The sequence below is a fragment of the Protopterus annectens genome, chromosome 7.part0 (assembly GCF_019279795.1).
Source record: "Protopterus annectens isolate FY-2018-M chromosome 7.part0, PAN1.0, whole genome shotgun sequence".
NCBI classification, from domain to species: domain Eukaryota; kingdom Metazoa; phylum Chordata; order Ceratodontiformes; family Protopteridae; genus Protopterus; species Protopterus annectens.
The window spans coordinates 1,660,081,293-1,660,100,041 of NC_056739.1; positions in this window are offsets into that span (position 1 = coordinate 1,660,081,293).

Genomic DNA, 18,749 nt, shown 5'->3' on the forward strand with positions numbered 1-18,749 from the left:
AGTTCCTACCAGGGAAACAAAATTTCCTGGCAGACAGTCTGAGCAGAAAGTGGATGCTGGACACCAAAATATTCAGGATGATAATAGCAGTCTGGGGATGTCCTCACAGAGACCTCTTTGCATCCCATCTAAATCATCAATTACAGACTTTTTGCACCAGGACTTGTCATTCAGTTTGAGGAACCTCTTGGGATATGCCTTTCTCTTTCCTCCTCTTCTTCCACGAGTTTTATTGAAGATAAAACAGACAAGCCCAAGAGGATAATCTTGCTGCTCCCAAATTGGCCTCGCAGTTTTGGTATCCAACTCTAAAACCTATGCCTATCTTTCTCCCAACCTTCTGTCCCAACATCAGGGTCAGGTTCTACACTCTCATGTCAGAACTCTCAGCTTGGCAGCCTGGTTAATCCAGGGCTTTTGATTTCTTCTTTATTGCCCAAGCAGGTTATGGATGTCATTTTAGAAGCCAGACGTCCTAGCACTAGAAAATCTTATGCAGGAAAATGGAAAAGATTTTGTTCCTGGATGCAGGCTCAGGATTCTGATCCTCTTCTTCCTAACATTACTTTAATTTTACTTTACTTGACAGATCTCTTACATAAGGGTCTTTCTTTCTCTTCCATTAAGTTACATGCCTCTGCTATTTCTGCTCATTATAATACAGACCCTCCCATCTTTTCCCACCAGCTCATGCAACAGTTTCTCAGAAAAGCTAAGAACTTAAGACCTCCTAGATCTCCTCCTATTCCTGCTTGGGATCTCAGCTATGTTTTGGAAAAACTAACCTTGTCTCCTTTTGAGCCTGCTGCCTCTTCTGACATCAAGTTTTTATCTTGGAAGACAGCCATCCTGTTAGCCCTAACCTCTGCCAGGAGAGTTTCAGAGTTACAAGCTCTTATGGCTGTGGAACCTTATATTATTTTTCATCAAGACAGGGTATCTTTGAGGACTAATCCTACCTTCATGCCTAAGGTGGTTTCCAAGGTGGCTTTAAATCAAACTATACACTTGCCAACATTTTTCCACCTGAACAGAACCAAGGACATCAGAAAATCAGATCAATTGTTTGTTTAAACAGACCATTTCTAAATGGATTGCTCATGGAATCAGATTTTGTTATTCTCACCATGTTCAGTGCATACATTTAGTCTAGGGCAGGCTTTGCCTCTGCAGTCTCCTCTTTATGACCACCTCCCTTTCTTTCAGTTTTGGGATTCTACCCTACAGTCATGACTGCAACAATGAAACACGATGAACATAGTACAGTTGTGTACACCTACCATAAATGTAGATGTCTTGCTGTTCCTGTTGCAGTCAGTCCTCCTCCTGTCCCCCTCTTGTTTTTTCACCTTGTGTTTCCTTTTTCACCATTCTTCTGAGGTGTATTGCTGTCAGCTTTCTCCCTGGGTACTCTCTGTGCAGGGGAGCATGGGAGCATGGTTGAACGGACCACTTTGGGATTCTTGCTGGCCCCCGAGGGCTGCCCCTGCGGCAGTGGATTTCTGTTAAAGCAACATTAGAAATATTTAACACATTGATGTTGTTACACTCATTAATTTCCTGGTGAGAAGTTCTAATAGCCCCTCCATGTTGTTTATTTCTGTTTTGCTTGTGCCCTGCTCTCTTATAAGGCCTAAAGGGTCTGCTGTGTTGTTCCTTTTGGGGGTGGGTGAATCAAATATATATTTGTATATTTTTGCAGAACACAGTTTGCTGGATTATTATTTTTTCTGGTTTTGCCATTTTGAACCATGCAATTGCCTACGTGCAGGGATCCTTTTTGTTGTTACCATTACAGCCAAAGTGTATGATTCTTTATCCCTGTGTTCTAATGTAATATTATTTGTATTCTTGCCTTATTCAGGAACCATAGGAAACATAAGAAACATGCATTTAGCAATTTAAGATGAGTTTTTATTTGGAAACTAGGGGGATGTATGTATTTTGTATGCTTTTCTTTCTTGCCTATCACCTCTATGTTCTTATTATTCTTACCAATTTCCTTTGTACTTTTTGGCATCACCCTGCAAGTATGTGACTTTTTCTAGTAACAAAAAGTACTTAAACTCTTTGCTTCAATAAAATTCTTCTGCTCCCTTTTCCCTTACCAGCTCTAACACATCTGTTATGCCCTTCTCTGAGGGCTTTCAGTTAACAACTTGTTAACAGACATACCCCTATGTATCTCCTTATTCTACCTCTCAGTGATATCCTGTTGTAATTCTGCTTATTTAAGTAGTTTTTAGGCAAATCAAATTGTCAAATTTTGTTCTCAATGGAAATATTTTTTCTTTCTCAGCTGGCTACACTATGTATTGGAGCTGTTTTTCTCCAATTTGTTGCTAATATATATATATATATATATATATATATATATATATATATATATATATATATATATATATATTTTTTTTTTTTTTTTTTTTTTGCTTAATTTAGATTCAGTTTAACATATTGGAAATTGAATTATGCTTTAACTATGTAATTTTGGAGCTTTTCTCCCCAGGCCTCTACTGAAAATGGACATATATCCAGTTGGACTAGCCCGGTCAACAAATGTAAAATAAATAAAATAAATAAATAAAATAAAATAAATATTATATGTAGAATTTTGACAAAGGAGCATGTGAGCAAATGCATTGAGCAAATGGCATAACCAGCACCCTTGTGTGTTAGCAAGAATCAGTGTAAATGTCCTATTCTCCATCCACTGGTCTAGGTTGTGTTTAAGTTGGGTAATAGGCAAACTCAGCTCCACATTCATAGGAAGCCTGTTCCATAGGAGAGACAGTCTCTGGGACACATATCTGTCTCTCTGTTATGTTCTGTTTAAGTCACAGACAAAATTCAGGACCCTAGAGGTTGTATTTCTGGTATTATCTGACTTATGAATATGCAGGAAATTCATAAGTGTGAGGTTTATGGATGCCTTGTAAATCAAGCACACTTCACCCCTCGGCAATCTATAGGGGACTGAGCAGAGAGGAAGGACTTTGAGGTACCCTACATAAGGCAGCTTTGTTACACCTTGTATTCTTTTTGAAAGGAACCTCTGAGGTCTTTCAAGTTACTGCATATGCCTGGTCAGGTACATACAGTAGAGAGCAATGTACTCTATGATTAGTCTGATAAGGGCAGAGTACAGTGGGATAATGACCTCTTTGGACCTAGATGCTATGGCCTTATTTATAAATTTGCAACATAAAAGGGTTTCTTCACTACTGAGACCTCATGGTAGTCAAAGATAAGGCTATTGTCTACATGTGTACCCAGATCCCCTACCACTAGTTAACTCTTAGGGGCATATTATCAATATGGTGTATGCATTTCTTAGCAGTTAATTTAAGACTGTGGCTTTGTCACCATTTGTTAGCCAGAGATAGAGCTTGTTGAAGAATGGTAGCATCTTCAGAGGAGTCACTGATACCCCCAGCTTGAAATCACTTGCAAACTTAGTCAGCCATAAACCATCAGCATTTACATCCACTTCAGAGAAATAGATGCCAAAAAGGAGCAGGCCTACTACCACACCCTGAGGGACTCCACTAGTGACTGGCCTCTATGTGGAGGTAGCCTCACCTATTTTTGACATCCTGTGTCCTATCAGCAAGCCGGTTAGCTATCCAGTGGGTGACTAAGGGATTTATACCTAATTTAGTGAGCTTGTTTATAATGCCTGAGTGGGATATTGTATCAAAAGCCTTGGCAAGGCCTAGGTAAGTTGTGTGCACAGTCTTGCCCTCAGCCATTGCTTTGGTGATCCTCTCAATGAAGTCCACCAGGTTTAATAGGCATGATCTTCCTTTGACAAAGACGAACTGTGATGGGTCCATCATTTGCAGGTCACCTAAGTCCTTGTTTATCATGTCCATGATGATTCTTTCCATGGCTTACATATGAGACTGGCTAGACTTATGGGCCTTTATTTACCCAGATAGGTGGCGGGACCTCATCTGTGCATGGAAATGACTGTAGCCATTTTCCATTCCTTGGGCACAAAACCTGACTGTAGGTTCCAAATGAAAAGTGATTCAAGTGTAACAGAGAGGTCACGTTTCATGCTATTTAATAAGCATCCCTAGATGTTGGTTACTATAAGACTATCATTTTTTTAAACAAGAAACATATTTATTAAATTATCACTTTTGGCATAGGTATTCGTACATTTACAGAAATGAAAATAAACTATATTGACATATTTTCAGTTGCAAACATTATACATCACTTATAATCTATCCACTCATTGGCAGGCAAACATGACATAGTTCATTTAGTTCCTGCCTTCCCTTAAACCTCATCCCTCCTCCAAAACATTATTCTTCATGTATTATTTGTACAGTTTCCATTTTTTTCTGTGTAATTTGCTCATACCTTTTTCTAAAGATCCCACGTTTAGTTGTTTTATCTGTGTTGCTATATTCACAACTTATAGTATAGTTGGTTTAGATTTAGATTTTGATTTTCTAGTAACTGCCACCAAGACTAAACTAAGCGAGGCCTTACAATGTTTAGGCAAGTCCAATTCTGTATCACAACTCAAAAAATAATTTCCTTGGTTACACCAATTTGCTCACCCAGTATTTCTGATAGAGTAGTCTGCAGGGAATTTTTAAAGTCTGTGAACTCATTACACTCCCAAACATATGTTCCCAATTATTTCTTTCTTTCCTATCACATCTCCAACATTTGCAGTGTTTTTAGCCTTGGAAAGTACATTGATGACCTGTTCCCTAGTAATGGTTGGGGGATTCTGGCATGCGGTATTCCATTTGGACTATCAGGGGGATTGAGAGGAGAAATGCGTGCTGAAGCTGTCTGCCAAAAGATTGGCAATGTCCTCCGGCTCATTGCTGATGATGCCATTCACAATAAGTTCTGTGCATTTTTGTGTATTTTCCTTGAGGTTATGGACATCGCTGTAGAGAGCTTTGTGGTTGTCTTTTGCCTGAGAAGCAATTAGTTTCTTCAGGTTTAGCCCTAGAAGTATTAATTAACCCTCTTAGCTGCCTGTTTAGTTTTGTCATGGGCTTTGTTCCTCCTACGCTTGGCCATGATTTTTTTCTTTTGTTTTATAACTGATTGATACTGTGATTCCACCAGGGTGGCTTGTCTTTTGAGTTTGTGTTATTCTTTATAAGAGCAGTCACAGCTCACTCTATGCAACTATCAATATGGGTGTACAGAGATTTTGTTTAGTAGCTCAGCATATGCTGTGGTGTTTATTATATATGACTCAATATTTACATTTTGGGTTAATTTCAAGGCATTTACTCAGTATTTTTAGAGAGATACTTTGAAAGTAACTGCTAATCTGGTTGTCTTCAATTTTCCAATTATCTTAGGCATTATAAAGGACTACAAATCTTTACTTTAGTGATTACTAGCAATTGGTAGAAAGACAATAAGGAAGAATTGTGGAAAAAGTACTAATTCACCCTGATTTTTTTGAATATATTAGTTTAACTATTAAAGCTTGCGATAAAAATAACAATATAATCATAAAAACTAAAGATGCTAATGTGACCTTGAAGTTCTAGCCTAAAATGACTTTATCGTTGAAGAAATATAAAAAAGATACTTCGTGAATTTAAGATTTTGATACAAAACTTGAACCATTGAATATAGCATAAAACTTGTATTTGCTCACAGTTTTGACTGTAAAAACAGTGACATAGATGTGCCTTATAAAATAATAAATATTTTAGCTAGAGATAACCATTAAAAATAACCAATGTACATTGCTATCTGTGTGCATAGTATGGGCAACAGCAGTGTATATATATATATATATATATATATATATATATATATATATATATATATATATATATATATATATATATATACATATACCACCATGGGTTTCCTTTCTGTGGGTACAATAGGTGTTTATTTGGTATTTGGGGAGTAATCACACACACACACACACACACACACATCAATATATATATATATATATATATATATATATATATATATATATATATATATATATATATACATATATAGACAGATATGGGTATTTATACAGGGAAATGGATTGGCTGGATTGTGATTCACTGTAGCACCTTAGTTCCTACCACATATTTTCATTTGAGGTGATACCCTCTGTGTCTTACTATCTAGTCAGTGTTTGATTAATATTGCATTCCTCTGATTCTTTCTAATATGATCATTAATTTGTGCTAATTTATCAGTTGTCTAAGCCAAAACATAAAATATTAAGACTCTAACTGAGCTTTAACTTCATTGAAAAGTCCATGCATTTAAAATGACAGATTATTTGACAGAAGTACAGGCAAGCACGGAAGGGCTGTGGCTGACTATGTTTGTGGATGACTGCAAACTGGGTGCTATAACAGAGTCTCTGACCGACATGAAGATCCTCCAGAAGGGCCTAAATGAGACTGATGCATGGTGTCATAGCCATGGTCTCAAGCTAAATGCAAAAAAATGTGTAGTAATCCCCTTTGGAAAAAACAGAGCACCTGCAAACTACAACATAGGAGGTAATCCCCTGAAATCTGAAGAAGAAATAAGGGATCTAGGGACCCAAGTAGATAGTCAGCTTTCCTTTGATAACCATGTTGCCAAAGTGGTTAGAAAATCCTTCTATGTGACCCATCTGATCATGAAAGGGTTCGCATCAAGATCTAAGGATGTAATGGTGCCCTTTTACTCTTCCCTCATCAGACCCATTATTGAGTACAATGCACCAATTGGAATGTACCTGGCTAGACATCTCCAGCAGCTGGAGAGACCACAAAGGTACCTAACCAAGAGGATTACTGGCCTCAAACAGTTGCCCTATGCAGCATGATTGAAAAAGCTAAGACTGTTCTCTGTTGCATACTGCTTTCTCAGAGGCGATCTCTGTCTAACGTACAGAGCCATGTCCAACCCAGAATTGTTGAACATGCTCCATCTTAGCAAAACCAAATCTACTCAAGCTACATGCTCTAGGGATATAAACCTCAACACAACAATAAATAGAACATGCTGGAGGGATAGATTCCTTCAGATACTTCCCTTACTATGGAACAGGGTCCCAATCTACATAAGACAGAGCCCCTCACTATCACTCTTCAAGAGGAACCTTGATGAGTGGATGGGTAACAGAAAGTTCACACCATGGATCACACCAACAGCACTACTAGATAGGGGCCAAGGGTACTAGCTGCTAGTACAAGGGTCTAGGGAACTACTAAAGGGGTGGTGAATACCGCACAACGTGGCTGGGCTAATATATGCCTTTGGGAAGATAGCCCAGTACCAACCTATGAACCTATAAGAAGTGCAAGCCATGTTATACCACATCTGGAGTACCACTTCACTATTTCCTCCACTAGAGATCTACTAGAGATCCCCACTCAAAGGATACTCAGTCCCAACATATTATTTTATTATTATTTTCTAGGGGAAAGAAAAGTCTTTTTATTTTCCAATCATAATGACTTTTATAATACATAAATGTTGTTTCTTCTCTGCAGTTTTGTGAATTTGGATCAGTCATAGTGCAGTGGGTTCATAAAACTAACTCTTTTAGATCCCCCCCTCCATAACGCCTGGATTCTGAGTTGGCTAATAAGCACTCCTCTGGCATAATTCTGCTGATATTTTGCAACATTATATTCCTCTGCAACATCCATAAGTCCCACTTGCTTACTTTTCTGTTAATTAAACTTTCCTCCTTTTTTTCCTACATTGGAATCCTACTTTTTAATCCGCAGAACCTTCTATATTAACTCATTTACAAGTTACACCTTTCTATCTTATCTTTCTCTTCAGTCGTCCTTTCTGTCTATGGCCAGGATTACTATATCTAAGTGTGCTCACCATTCCTGTTTACACAGACCCAGACATAGACTGATTATTGTATGGTTGACATTGCTTGTAATGCCTTGTCTAGCTCTGATGTTTTCTTCAAGAACAAACATTGCTTCTTACTTAATAGGGATAATCCACTCAATAGTACTCCTGATTGTTATATGATAATTGCATTCCATGAATAGCTTGTTTTTATTCATTGCATTGTGCCATCTCAAAGGATGGATGATTGAATAAATAGCACAAGATATATATATATTCACACAACTCAGCTTCTGTGATCCGCTGGCTTCCATATGTTCTAAGTGGTTTTTTTTTCAATATGATTGCATGATTTTCCCTGCCAGTAGCATCAAACTGAGAGGTCAACAATTTCCCTCATCTGTAATTTTTCCACATATATGGAAAAGAGTCACATCTTTTTTTTTTTTTTCTGAAAGAACCATACCAAAACATACAGTTTATTAAAACTTCTTCCTTCAGTTCTTTAAAAAAAAATTCCAGTATTAATGCCATGAGACCAAACTGCCTTGTGCAGTTAAATATTATTTTATTATTAATTATACAATGACCCCCCCTTGTTAATATTCCAAAATGTGCACGCTGATTTGTCAGCGTACATGTTGTAAATCAGACTTATTCTAATTGAAAAAGGTCCAGTCGCCCAGACTTTTCATGCTGTGTGTTTCCAGGCTGTTCTTAAAATATCCAAAGCAATATTTGTCCTGTTCTATTTTACCAGCCTGTTCCATGCAATGGTCACTCTGCCAGTGAACCACTCAACACACCTTCCATTCCCACAGATATTTCCACAAAGAAAATCTGATTACTCCTTAGCACTTCCTGGCAACCCCAAACACCCCTGGAATCAGCTATCCCCATATGCCCAACACATCCAAGCAAGCTCACCTCCCAGACCACTGCAAAGTGTACTGCACAAGACCAAGTGCTCTTAGTCTTTCACAATAACTCAAACTTACACTTTTATGTAAGTTCTTAATGTGTTTGGACCAAAATATATTTTAAATATAAAATTTCACTTTTTTAAATTTTTTTTATCAAGAATCAACTTAATGAGCTAAACAAGTTTTGGGAGACCATCAATACATGTACATGTGGTTTAAAACAGCCCTTTTATTTTATATATATATATATATATATATATATATATATATATATATATATATATGTGTGTGTGTGTGTGTATATATATATTTTTTTAAAACCAAAATCTTCATTGCCAAGAATCATCTTGGAGGCTTCTCAGAGCCTTTAAGCATTATCATCACTCTGTCTCCATTACCATTGCAACCTGAGAGTGTCTGCTTCTGTTAGTGTGTCTGTGTACTGCATACCAGAGGCTCACAATGCACCTGAAGCAAAGATTCACTTCACTGCAACTTCACACCTACATTTCCTCGCTTTCAGTGAGGCAGCAGCCAGGAAAAGAACAGAGAGCAAACAGATCAAAAAAAAAACAAAAACAAAAACCTCCCAATAAGCTGCCACAACAAGAGATAACACATTCTTCCAGCCTTCCCACCTCTCACTCAGCAGATGTATAAACAAACTATTCTCTTCCAAAATATCCCAACTCAGTTTTTTCCACCCCCTTCCCCTGGATCCAGGCTAAAACACCAAATGTGTCTTCCTAATGCACAAGCATCAGTAAACCTCGATCACAAGCCACAACCCACAGCTTCCCGGAGATGAAAACAGCAGCATACAACAGCTGCCAAACACAGCTGCATCCACACACACACACCATGTCAGGCTTAATCAAACAGCACTCAAAGCTATGATACCTGCCATAATTGATATTAACTATGTTTAGACAGAATAATAATGACATTTGTACTTGCTGCCAAACACAGCTGCATCCATGCATGCCATATCAGGATTGATCAAACAGCACTCGTAGATGTGATACCTGCCATAATTGATATTAGCTATATTTAGACAGAATAATTATGACATTTATATTAAGAGTTTGCTACTATTATTTAACCAGGCTATACATGACATTTCTAAATCATACTTTAACTGAAGATGGCATTAGTCTCCATGACAGCATTTTTTTTCAAAACACTCCACTGTTACTGCTTTTATATATAATGTTGATTTGTTACATTTGAGTCCGAACTCTGATGAATGGTACCTTGTTGAATTACTTAATTAATTACTTAAATTATTATAAGTAAAATCAATGAAAAATTAACAAGATAAGTTTTCATTGAGTTCAAGTAGGGGAATAGAAACTTCTATGTTTGTATTATATGTTGCTTTGTTTGGCTTACATATAATGTAAATAGTAACCCATCACAACCTACCTTTGTTTGTGAAGAATTATTGGACTCTTTGAACATTCTGAATAAATCATTACTGTTTCTCACTTATTTAAGAAATCCTCTTTTTTTAAATAAAAACAGATGACAAGTGATGTACCATATCAGCTGATACTTTGAGAGATTTAGTTGTAAGAGTTATTTTTTTTTTTTTTGGACAGCAGTCTTGGAATCAGTTGTTTGCTTCTTCTTTCTAGCATCCGTCCAAGGATTTGTTTCTTTTTTTCTTTTAAGAGTAGGGGGCATCCATTCCATTTCTTCTGAGATATACACTATGTTGTTGTTTTTTGATGAATATAGTAGCTTTTTCTAAGTCATTAAAGGTTCTCATCTCATTGGCAAAAAATATTTTTATCTTGGCTGGAAAGGCCAGCTGTGATTTAATGTTGTTTTTTTCAACAGTTTTATTATTGGCCAGACATTTTTCCTTTGTTCTAGAATTCTGGAAGAATAATCATTGTCAAACCTTATCAGGCTTTGATTTTATTTTAAGGGTGATTTTCTCCAAGCAGATTTTAATATTAGTTCCTTATCCAGAAATGAAAGAAATTGTATAGCTATGGATCTAGGTGGAGTATTTGTTGCATTAGAAGCAGGTTTCCTCAGTGCTCTAGCCACCCTTTCAATTCCAATTGAAAGTTTCTCTTTCAAGTCTAAAATTTCAGGAATTCAGGTTGTTAAGAATGAAATAATGTCTTCACCTTCAGTGTTTTCAGACAATCCAAAGATCCTTATGTTGTTTCTGATTTCCCTGTTTTCGAAGTCATCTATTTTGTTAAGCAGCCATGTGTTCTGTTTAAGCAGAAATTTGTTTTGGAATTCTTCTTCTTTGAGTCTCCCTTCAATGCAGACCTCCCAACCTTACCAATTTACTTGTTTTTTACCGAGTTTTGGGGTCCTATTAATGGGGTGCCACGATTCCCGAGTGGCACCCCTTCATTTCCGATTTTTTCCAGCTCTTTTCAATTTTTTTTATTTCGTGCCATTTTGAGCTGACGTCATCGCGTTTGCGATGACATCAGTGCCATCAGCCTGTTGGAATTTTGCTCAAGGGTTCATGTGCTTTCTGGTTGGCTGAAAGTATTGATTGCTACAGAGGTTTCTCTGTGTGTTCTCAAATTCCATTCCGGCTGTTTGAAAACTTTTAGCGTGGAATCAGAAATGGAACAAGCAACTGCTGTAGACCTTTGGCTGTGCGTTTGTTGTTGGACTCGGAGTCGTGGCTTGATTAATACTTTGGCTTGCTTTTGCACGGAGCGGAGGTCACTGATGCCTGGTGAATTAATGCTTTGGTGGCCAGAGGAAATGGCTCGGCTTTGGCTGTTCTGCACTGAGGCAATGATGGCTGCTACTTTGGAGTTATTAGCTGAGCGTGAGCTGTTTAAGGAAACGGTGTGTGTGTGTGTCACCCAAACTGTAAGTTGCAGCAGTCATAATGTACCTTTCAGCTACACTGCTTTTTGACGGTCTATTTTTCGCCTTAAAAATATCTATTTTTTATTTATTTAATGATGATGTAAGTCAGAGCAACTCACGTTTTTTATTAAAATAGATAAGCGCTTTTGTCTTGTGACTCGTCTTTAGTTTAATAGAGATGAAGTCTCTATTAAACTAAAGATGAGACGAACGTGCTATTCTATTTTAATAAAAAAAATGTTAGGTGCTCTCTGAGACTCCTACAGACTTGTTTCAAGCAACAGTTTAGCTTTGGAAGCAATGAGCTATACACATATATCACTCTATGGATGAGTAAAGAGAAGATGTTTTACTACTTAATTATAACAAATGCTGCAAGTAAGGATTCAAAGGCATTGAAGTAACCAGCATTAAATATAATGTGATGCCATAATGTTTTAAATTCAGTTTTATAAGATGTATTCTAGCTTATCACAAGTGACAGTAAATACAGTTAATATTCATGTAAACCTTAAGTTACATGCATACTATTCTTAGGACATACATGCATTTATATTTTCTGTACATTAAAAATGAACTGCTATGTGTTCAGTTCCTTGCTGACCCATTAGAAACAGTCTGGATAAATATAGTATAATTTACGCTTCTGGTGATGGTACTTTGAGGGGTGACTGATCTGCCTGATATATTAAAGCTCTCTGGCTTTATATAAATGTTAAATATTTAAAATGTTGACTTCTTGCTGTATGTCTAGATAATTTTAGCTGAATATCCTCCAGGATTTTAAATGGTCTTTCAGTGCCCTGAAATGTGTTATCCTTCATTTTAAATGCATATATCTCTGGTTGCCTAGTTCCTGTTTTGGATTGGATCCAGTATTGTTTCATAATGTTGATTCAAATATGAAAACAGATGTCTTGGCCATGTCGGTAAACAGCACACATTATGCAGGGAATCAAATGGAACTTTATAAAGCAGTTAACAATGAAAATGTTGACATTGTTCAGCTTTGAGTTGAAGCCTTTAATACCTCTTGGCATAGTCCATAATTTAGGAGCATCATATCTACTTGAGCAGTATAATATTTTGGAATTTAATCTGAACTACGTGTACATTATGACAATTAATAAATAAAAACAAACACAGGAAACCTTGTATTTATCTGAAACTGTGTGTGTAAATGCCCCCAACTAAATACACCTGGAGGCCAGAGGCTAATAAATCTGAGTTTCAAAGGCAAAAGTTGTAGAAGTAAAGCAGTATGCACACATTAGTGTTTATTGTAAAGGAGGTGAAATAGCCAGGTAATGGGGCATTGGAATGGCTGCAGGGTGCCATACGTTGGTTGTCTGTTCTTCAGTTTGTGTTTGAAAAGTTGGTATCCCACAATTCCATTGGAGTGGGTGAGGTTATGTAATTATGTATGCAAATTGTATGTTAATCAGCGTACAGATTTGTACCTATTTTTCATGGGCCTTGTCCAGATTTTTGATGTTTCCAGGTTGAGAGGTATGCTTCAATGTCATTTAGAGAAGTCTCTATATTTGTTATTTTTGTATGGTGTTGCCGTAATAGTTCCTTAAGAGTATCGGTCTGTTTTTGAGAATTTAATTTGAGGATTTCTAAGTCATTTTTAAAGCCATCCATCCCCAAAGATGTAACGTAGATGTCATCAGTTGCAGTTCTTTTTTCAAAGCAGCATCTGCATGAGAATTCCTTGTGTTGTTCATATTCAGTGACTCAATATGTCTGCAAGTTACTTGACAGGAAAAGTTTTGTATATCTCCACCAAAATTGATATTTATGTAGTTTAGTAATTAATCTAAAAATTTATGATGTTTTAAACTTGAAAATCATAACATTTTCCTATATTATTATACTAGTTTATGGAGCTCTCAAAATACACTGCTCTCAGTTTGCCATCTATGCTCCACCCCTATTTATTATGTTCTTAATATCCATTTGTAGTAGTCTTCTTAACAGCAGCTGGCTCTTCTATTCCTACATATACACTTAATTATATCCTACATACAAAATTGTTATGTGTCACTCCTCTTTCTTTGAAAAAATCATTCCTATATTTGTCCCACCTTTTTTGTAACACTACTGTCAATGTGGTACTTTGCCAGAACATGTGCCTCATCCCTATTTCATATTGTCCACATATTATTTTTCCAGTGTTTGATTTCCTGGCTTTATTTTTATCATCATTAGTCTTTGATTTTTTTTTTGTCATTGTAGAAGAATAAATATTTTCAGTAAAGTAAAAGAACTGTAGAGTGGTACTGATAGTGATACTAACAACCTAAATGTTCTTAGAATAGAAAAAAAGTGAAGACTAACAGGATGCTGGCATCTCTAAAGTTGACACTAAGAGGAGTTGGCACAGGATCCCACAGGGAGAAGGAATACCTTCTTTATAAGGATGTCCTTATGCAGGCAGCTTTGCAAGAATGGGGGAAAGGAGGCAAATAATTGCTTGTTGCAATGGCAAAAGAGAGGCAAGGAATGAAAACTCTAAATCACAGAAGTAACAGTATTAACATTTAATTAAGAGATGGAGAAAGACATAATATCTCTTTGGAAATACTGCTTTTGCATCAAAACTTCAGAGTTTTAATACTGCAAACTCTAAAATGGGAATAAAGGTAGGATATAAATGATGAAAATTAGAAAAGGCTGTTGTGACATATATTTTTATATCATACAATGGAAGATGTCACCATCTCCCCCCTCCCCCCGCCTTGTCATGGTCAAAAACATTTTTTTCCAAAGCTGACTACAATTTCCTGAGAGCAGGTATAAGCAACTTCATAGCCCTTCAGTTGGAACTAGCACTAATGTCCAAGCCTACACCAAAAAACTATATAAACACCTACATAGCTGTATGGACTCAGCAATATCTGACAAGATCAAATCATCTTCCTCAAGGAAGAGTAAACCTGTCTGGTGGACAGCAGCAATAAACAAACTCTATAATAAAAGGAAAATAAATTGCAGTCCAGGATCAAGAAGGAACAGGGGCCAAGTTGGAAGCAATATCTCCTATGTCTGAACAAGCAAATAAGATCACTGATACACAGATGTCCATAGTATGTGTAATGGTACGCAATATGATCCTGCAGAAACAGCTGTGGCAGGATCATCACAGGGAAGGGACATGCAGACCCCAACCAGTGCCTAGGTCCCCACAGCCATATGAACAATGGGACTTGGAGGGGGAACCCTCTGAGGCTGTCCCTGTAGGTAGACATAGGCATGCCCAGTATGCCCTCACCTTGACAAAGAGGAAATGCATAGCACGTGTACTGACAACCTAGGGACTGACACCTCACTCCAATTCACATACATAGTAAAAAGGATGCCAGACATACCACACAACCTGTACCTTATCATGTATTGGCTGTGTACTGCATGCATCAGACAGAGTCAGCCATGAAATACAGGTCTCTCAACCCCTGCATTAACAAGGTAAGTCACTCTTCTTTTCAACAAATGTACAGGGTACTAGACTATAGTAGCATATGTATGGACCTGCTGCATGTATGCAAGGGTATAGAGTAGGCTGCTGGGCTACTTGCAGAGAAGTAACAGCTACGTGGTACAACAGGTACTCTGTCCAATACTGAGTGCCCCATAATATGCATTAGGCCACATGGCTGGAAAACCCAATGCAGTATGCAATTGAAATGCCAAACTGTGGGGTCATAGGACAGATGCACAACTGTCAATGCCAGAGTCCCCTACCTTCAACACATCAGTGTTCTCATACAACTGCTGTAACAGTATGTTTGCAAAGATATATTAGCAGATCACACAATCCCAGGGCTGTCACAAAGAACCTGGCCAGATGTCCTATTTTCCACAAAATGCAGGTGTCACAGCAGGGGTTATAGTATATGTCTGTCTGCTGTTGATAGTGTAAGGAATTAAACCTCACTTTCTGGTGGCTGGTGTGGCTCACTGGGCTAAGTACATTAGCATGGCTGATGGTGTTGATGGTTTAAAGCTGGCTGCACCTACAACTTTTGCATGTGAGGTACTCGTATGGTAGGAGTCCCACAGACTGTCAATATGCCACAATCTGTTACTGCAAGAAAGCTGGACAAAGCCAGAGACAATGGGGGACAGAGGGCCAAACCTACAGCACATAGTAGTTAAATATAAATGATAAAATACAGAACCCAAGTAAAGAAACCTGTAAAATAAGACTGTAAAATACACAAAATAATAAAAATACCGGATCAACATGGCAGACTGCAGAATAACAGCTTTATTTTAACAAATAAAAAGTGAGGGCTTTCACGGTCATCCAACCACTTCTTCAGACTAAAAAATACATACTCCAGTTTTCAATTTAAAACATCTCTTAGCCAGTCAAACTTCTAGTGCTCATTATTGCTAATGACATCAAAAACATGAGCTAAACATGCTTCCATGGCTAATAAAAGAAACTACTTATCTAGTTACAACATAAATAATATAAATACATAACACTGATAAAAATATCACATGCAAAAACTAGTATATAAAATACATGTATCTAATATTTATGTAAACCATGATATCACATAGACTACTATTCAGTGTTTAAGTGGTTTAGCTTTTAAAAATGTTTTTAATGACAACATACCATTTAAACCAGGTGATTTATCAGCATTAAGAAAACAAGATCCATTTTTGTTCTGCTGTCTCTGTGACATTCTTTATATCACCTCCTTTTATTCCTTCTGCTATGACTTCTAAAACCAAGAATTTAAAAACATGTTCCCGGGCTTCTTTAGCAACATGTTGTGTCAGTGCATTTGTCTCTTTGCATTCCTAATATCCCTGTAATGCTCTAATATTCTGTCTTTTAGGGAGCTGTTGTTTTTCCTAGATAGAAAACATAACATGCACTGCAAAAACTGAAATATACAACGTTTCTAGTTTTACAATCAGCATAGAAACTTAAATCAATTTTAAAAGCTGCATATGAGTGTGAAACGTGTGCACCTGTATATATGTAACTGCATGCTGTACAGTTCCTACAGGCATATATCCAAATCCTGTCAGATTCTGCTATATTAGTATTGCTGCTAGATTTATAGCATAAAATGCCTCTTAAGAGACCTATTATTCCTAAACGTAAAATGTGGTCCTTCAGCAACATCTTTCAATTCATCAATAGTAGTAAGAATATTCCAGTTCTATTCTTTTATAATGTTACAAACGTCATTTATATCATTGGAATATGAAAGTGGTACCCCGAAGAACATCACTACTTACAGTTCTTTCTACTTCAACAAACGCTGTGGCCCCCTCACTATAGTATGGTTTACATTTACCCCGTCTCTCCTTCCAGGCGTTAGTGATACATGTATCTATATCCTTCTCTTTATAGCCCCTACTAAGAAATTCATGTTTAAACAATAATACTGCTGATTCGAGTTGTGTATCATTATTAGGTAATCTCATAACCCTATAAAATTGTCCTTTCATAACATTATGCATGATGTGTCTGGGATGCATGCTTTTATTATGTAACAGATTATTTTTCCTTATAGGCTTTCTATAAAGGCTAGTTTCTATGTTCTTCATTTCTGTCTTACTAACCTTAATATCCAGAAATTCTATCTGTTCAGACAAATATTTATAAGTAAACCTAAGGAAACTAGGAGTTGTTTGTAAATATTGAATACATTCCTTTAAGGTTTCTTCTTGATCTTGCCACAACAAAAACATGTGATCCACAAAGTGCACATACCATGCTATATGTCCATTGTAGTCATTGTTATGGAAGACATTAGTGGTTTCCCACTGCACTGGAGAAAGGTTGGCATAGCTGTTAGCACACGCTGTGCCCATAGCTACGCCAGCCTTCTGAAGAAAAAACTCATTACCAAAAGCAAATGCATTATTCTCTAGGATTATTTCCAATAATGTGCACAATAACTTAGCTTTATCATTATTAAATCGTCTAATATTCAAAAATTCTCTAACATTTTCAACCCCCCATCCGTTAGGAATCACGTTTAAAAGGGATTCGATGTCTAATGTTATGAAGAAATATTCATTATTCAAAGCAATAGTTTTAGCATATAATCTTTGTAGAAATGTTTTTGTATCCTTTAAAATTGTTTCACAACTTTCTAATAATGGATGCAGATTCTTCTCTACATAAATAGATAAAGGTTCAGTTATCCAGCCTTTGCTGGAAACTATGGGACGCACAGGTGGAACTCTAACATGTTATGCTGTATCAGGAAAAATCATTTTTAAAGTTCATGTCCTTCCAAACAATTTCAAATCTTTAAGGACATCTACCAAGTTTGCTTTCTGTGCTGCGATAAAGGACAAGCCTTTTCCTAGCAAAGACAATTGCGCTTCAGTTAAAATCTGAGAAGAAATATTAATTAATAAACCTGTTGCTGCCTCTTCTATATCTTTGCCTGATTCACCAGGTTGTTTGTGCTGTGTAAACACTGAACTCTTCCTTTTCTCCCATGACTCCTGGAATGTTCCTTTATAGGAAACAGACTCTTGAGAACAAAACAACTCACCGTTGGCATTTGCGAGGTTGTACTGCGAGTTACTGCCCCTGAAAAAGACAACGGGGCTTGTAGCTTTGCTGTTGCTTCTTTACATGAACCAGAACCTGAACCAAGCTCGCTTATTAACTTCCACCATAGCTTCTACTTCTGTTCCTGTTTGTAGCGGCTGATCCATTTGATTCATCTGAATCACTTCCGCACTTCCTATGACTCCCTGTGTCTCTGTAGGCTGTTGGGAGCTTACTGACACTCCTGGTGGAACATCTATTAGTTGTTGGCTACTCAGTCTGGCGCTGGATCCACCCAACAACTCCAATGTACTGCCTCTCTCACTGGGCCATGAAAGAAATGCCCCGTTCCGAAAGTCCTGCATATCTCTTTATAATTTTCTAATTTTAGCTGCTTGTAACCTCTTTTTGTACATAATTATATTATTGTGCATGAAATCTAATTTATCACCTATGATTTATGCTGGAAAATCATCACAGATCTCAATCTGTAGTGTATTGATCTCAGTTAAGAGTTCTCTTTCATGCAGAATAAAAAAGTCAGTCAACAAGTTCATATATTCAGAACCCAGTTTAATGTTCAATACCTGCCATTGCCTGAGCAAGTCGGGGAAAGTCTC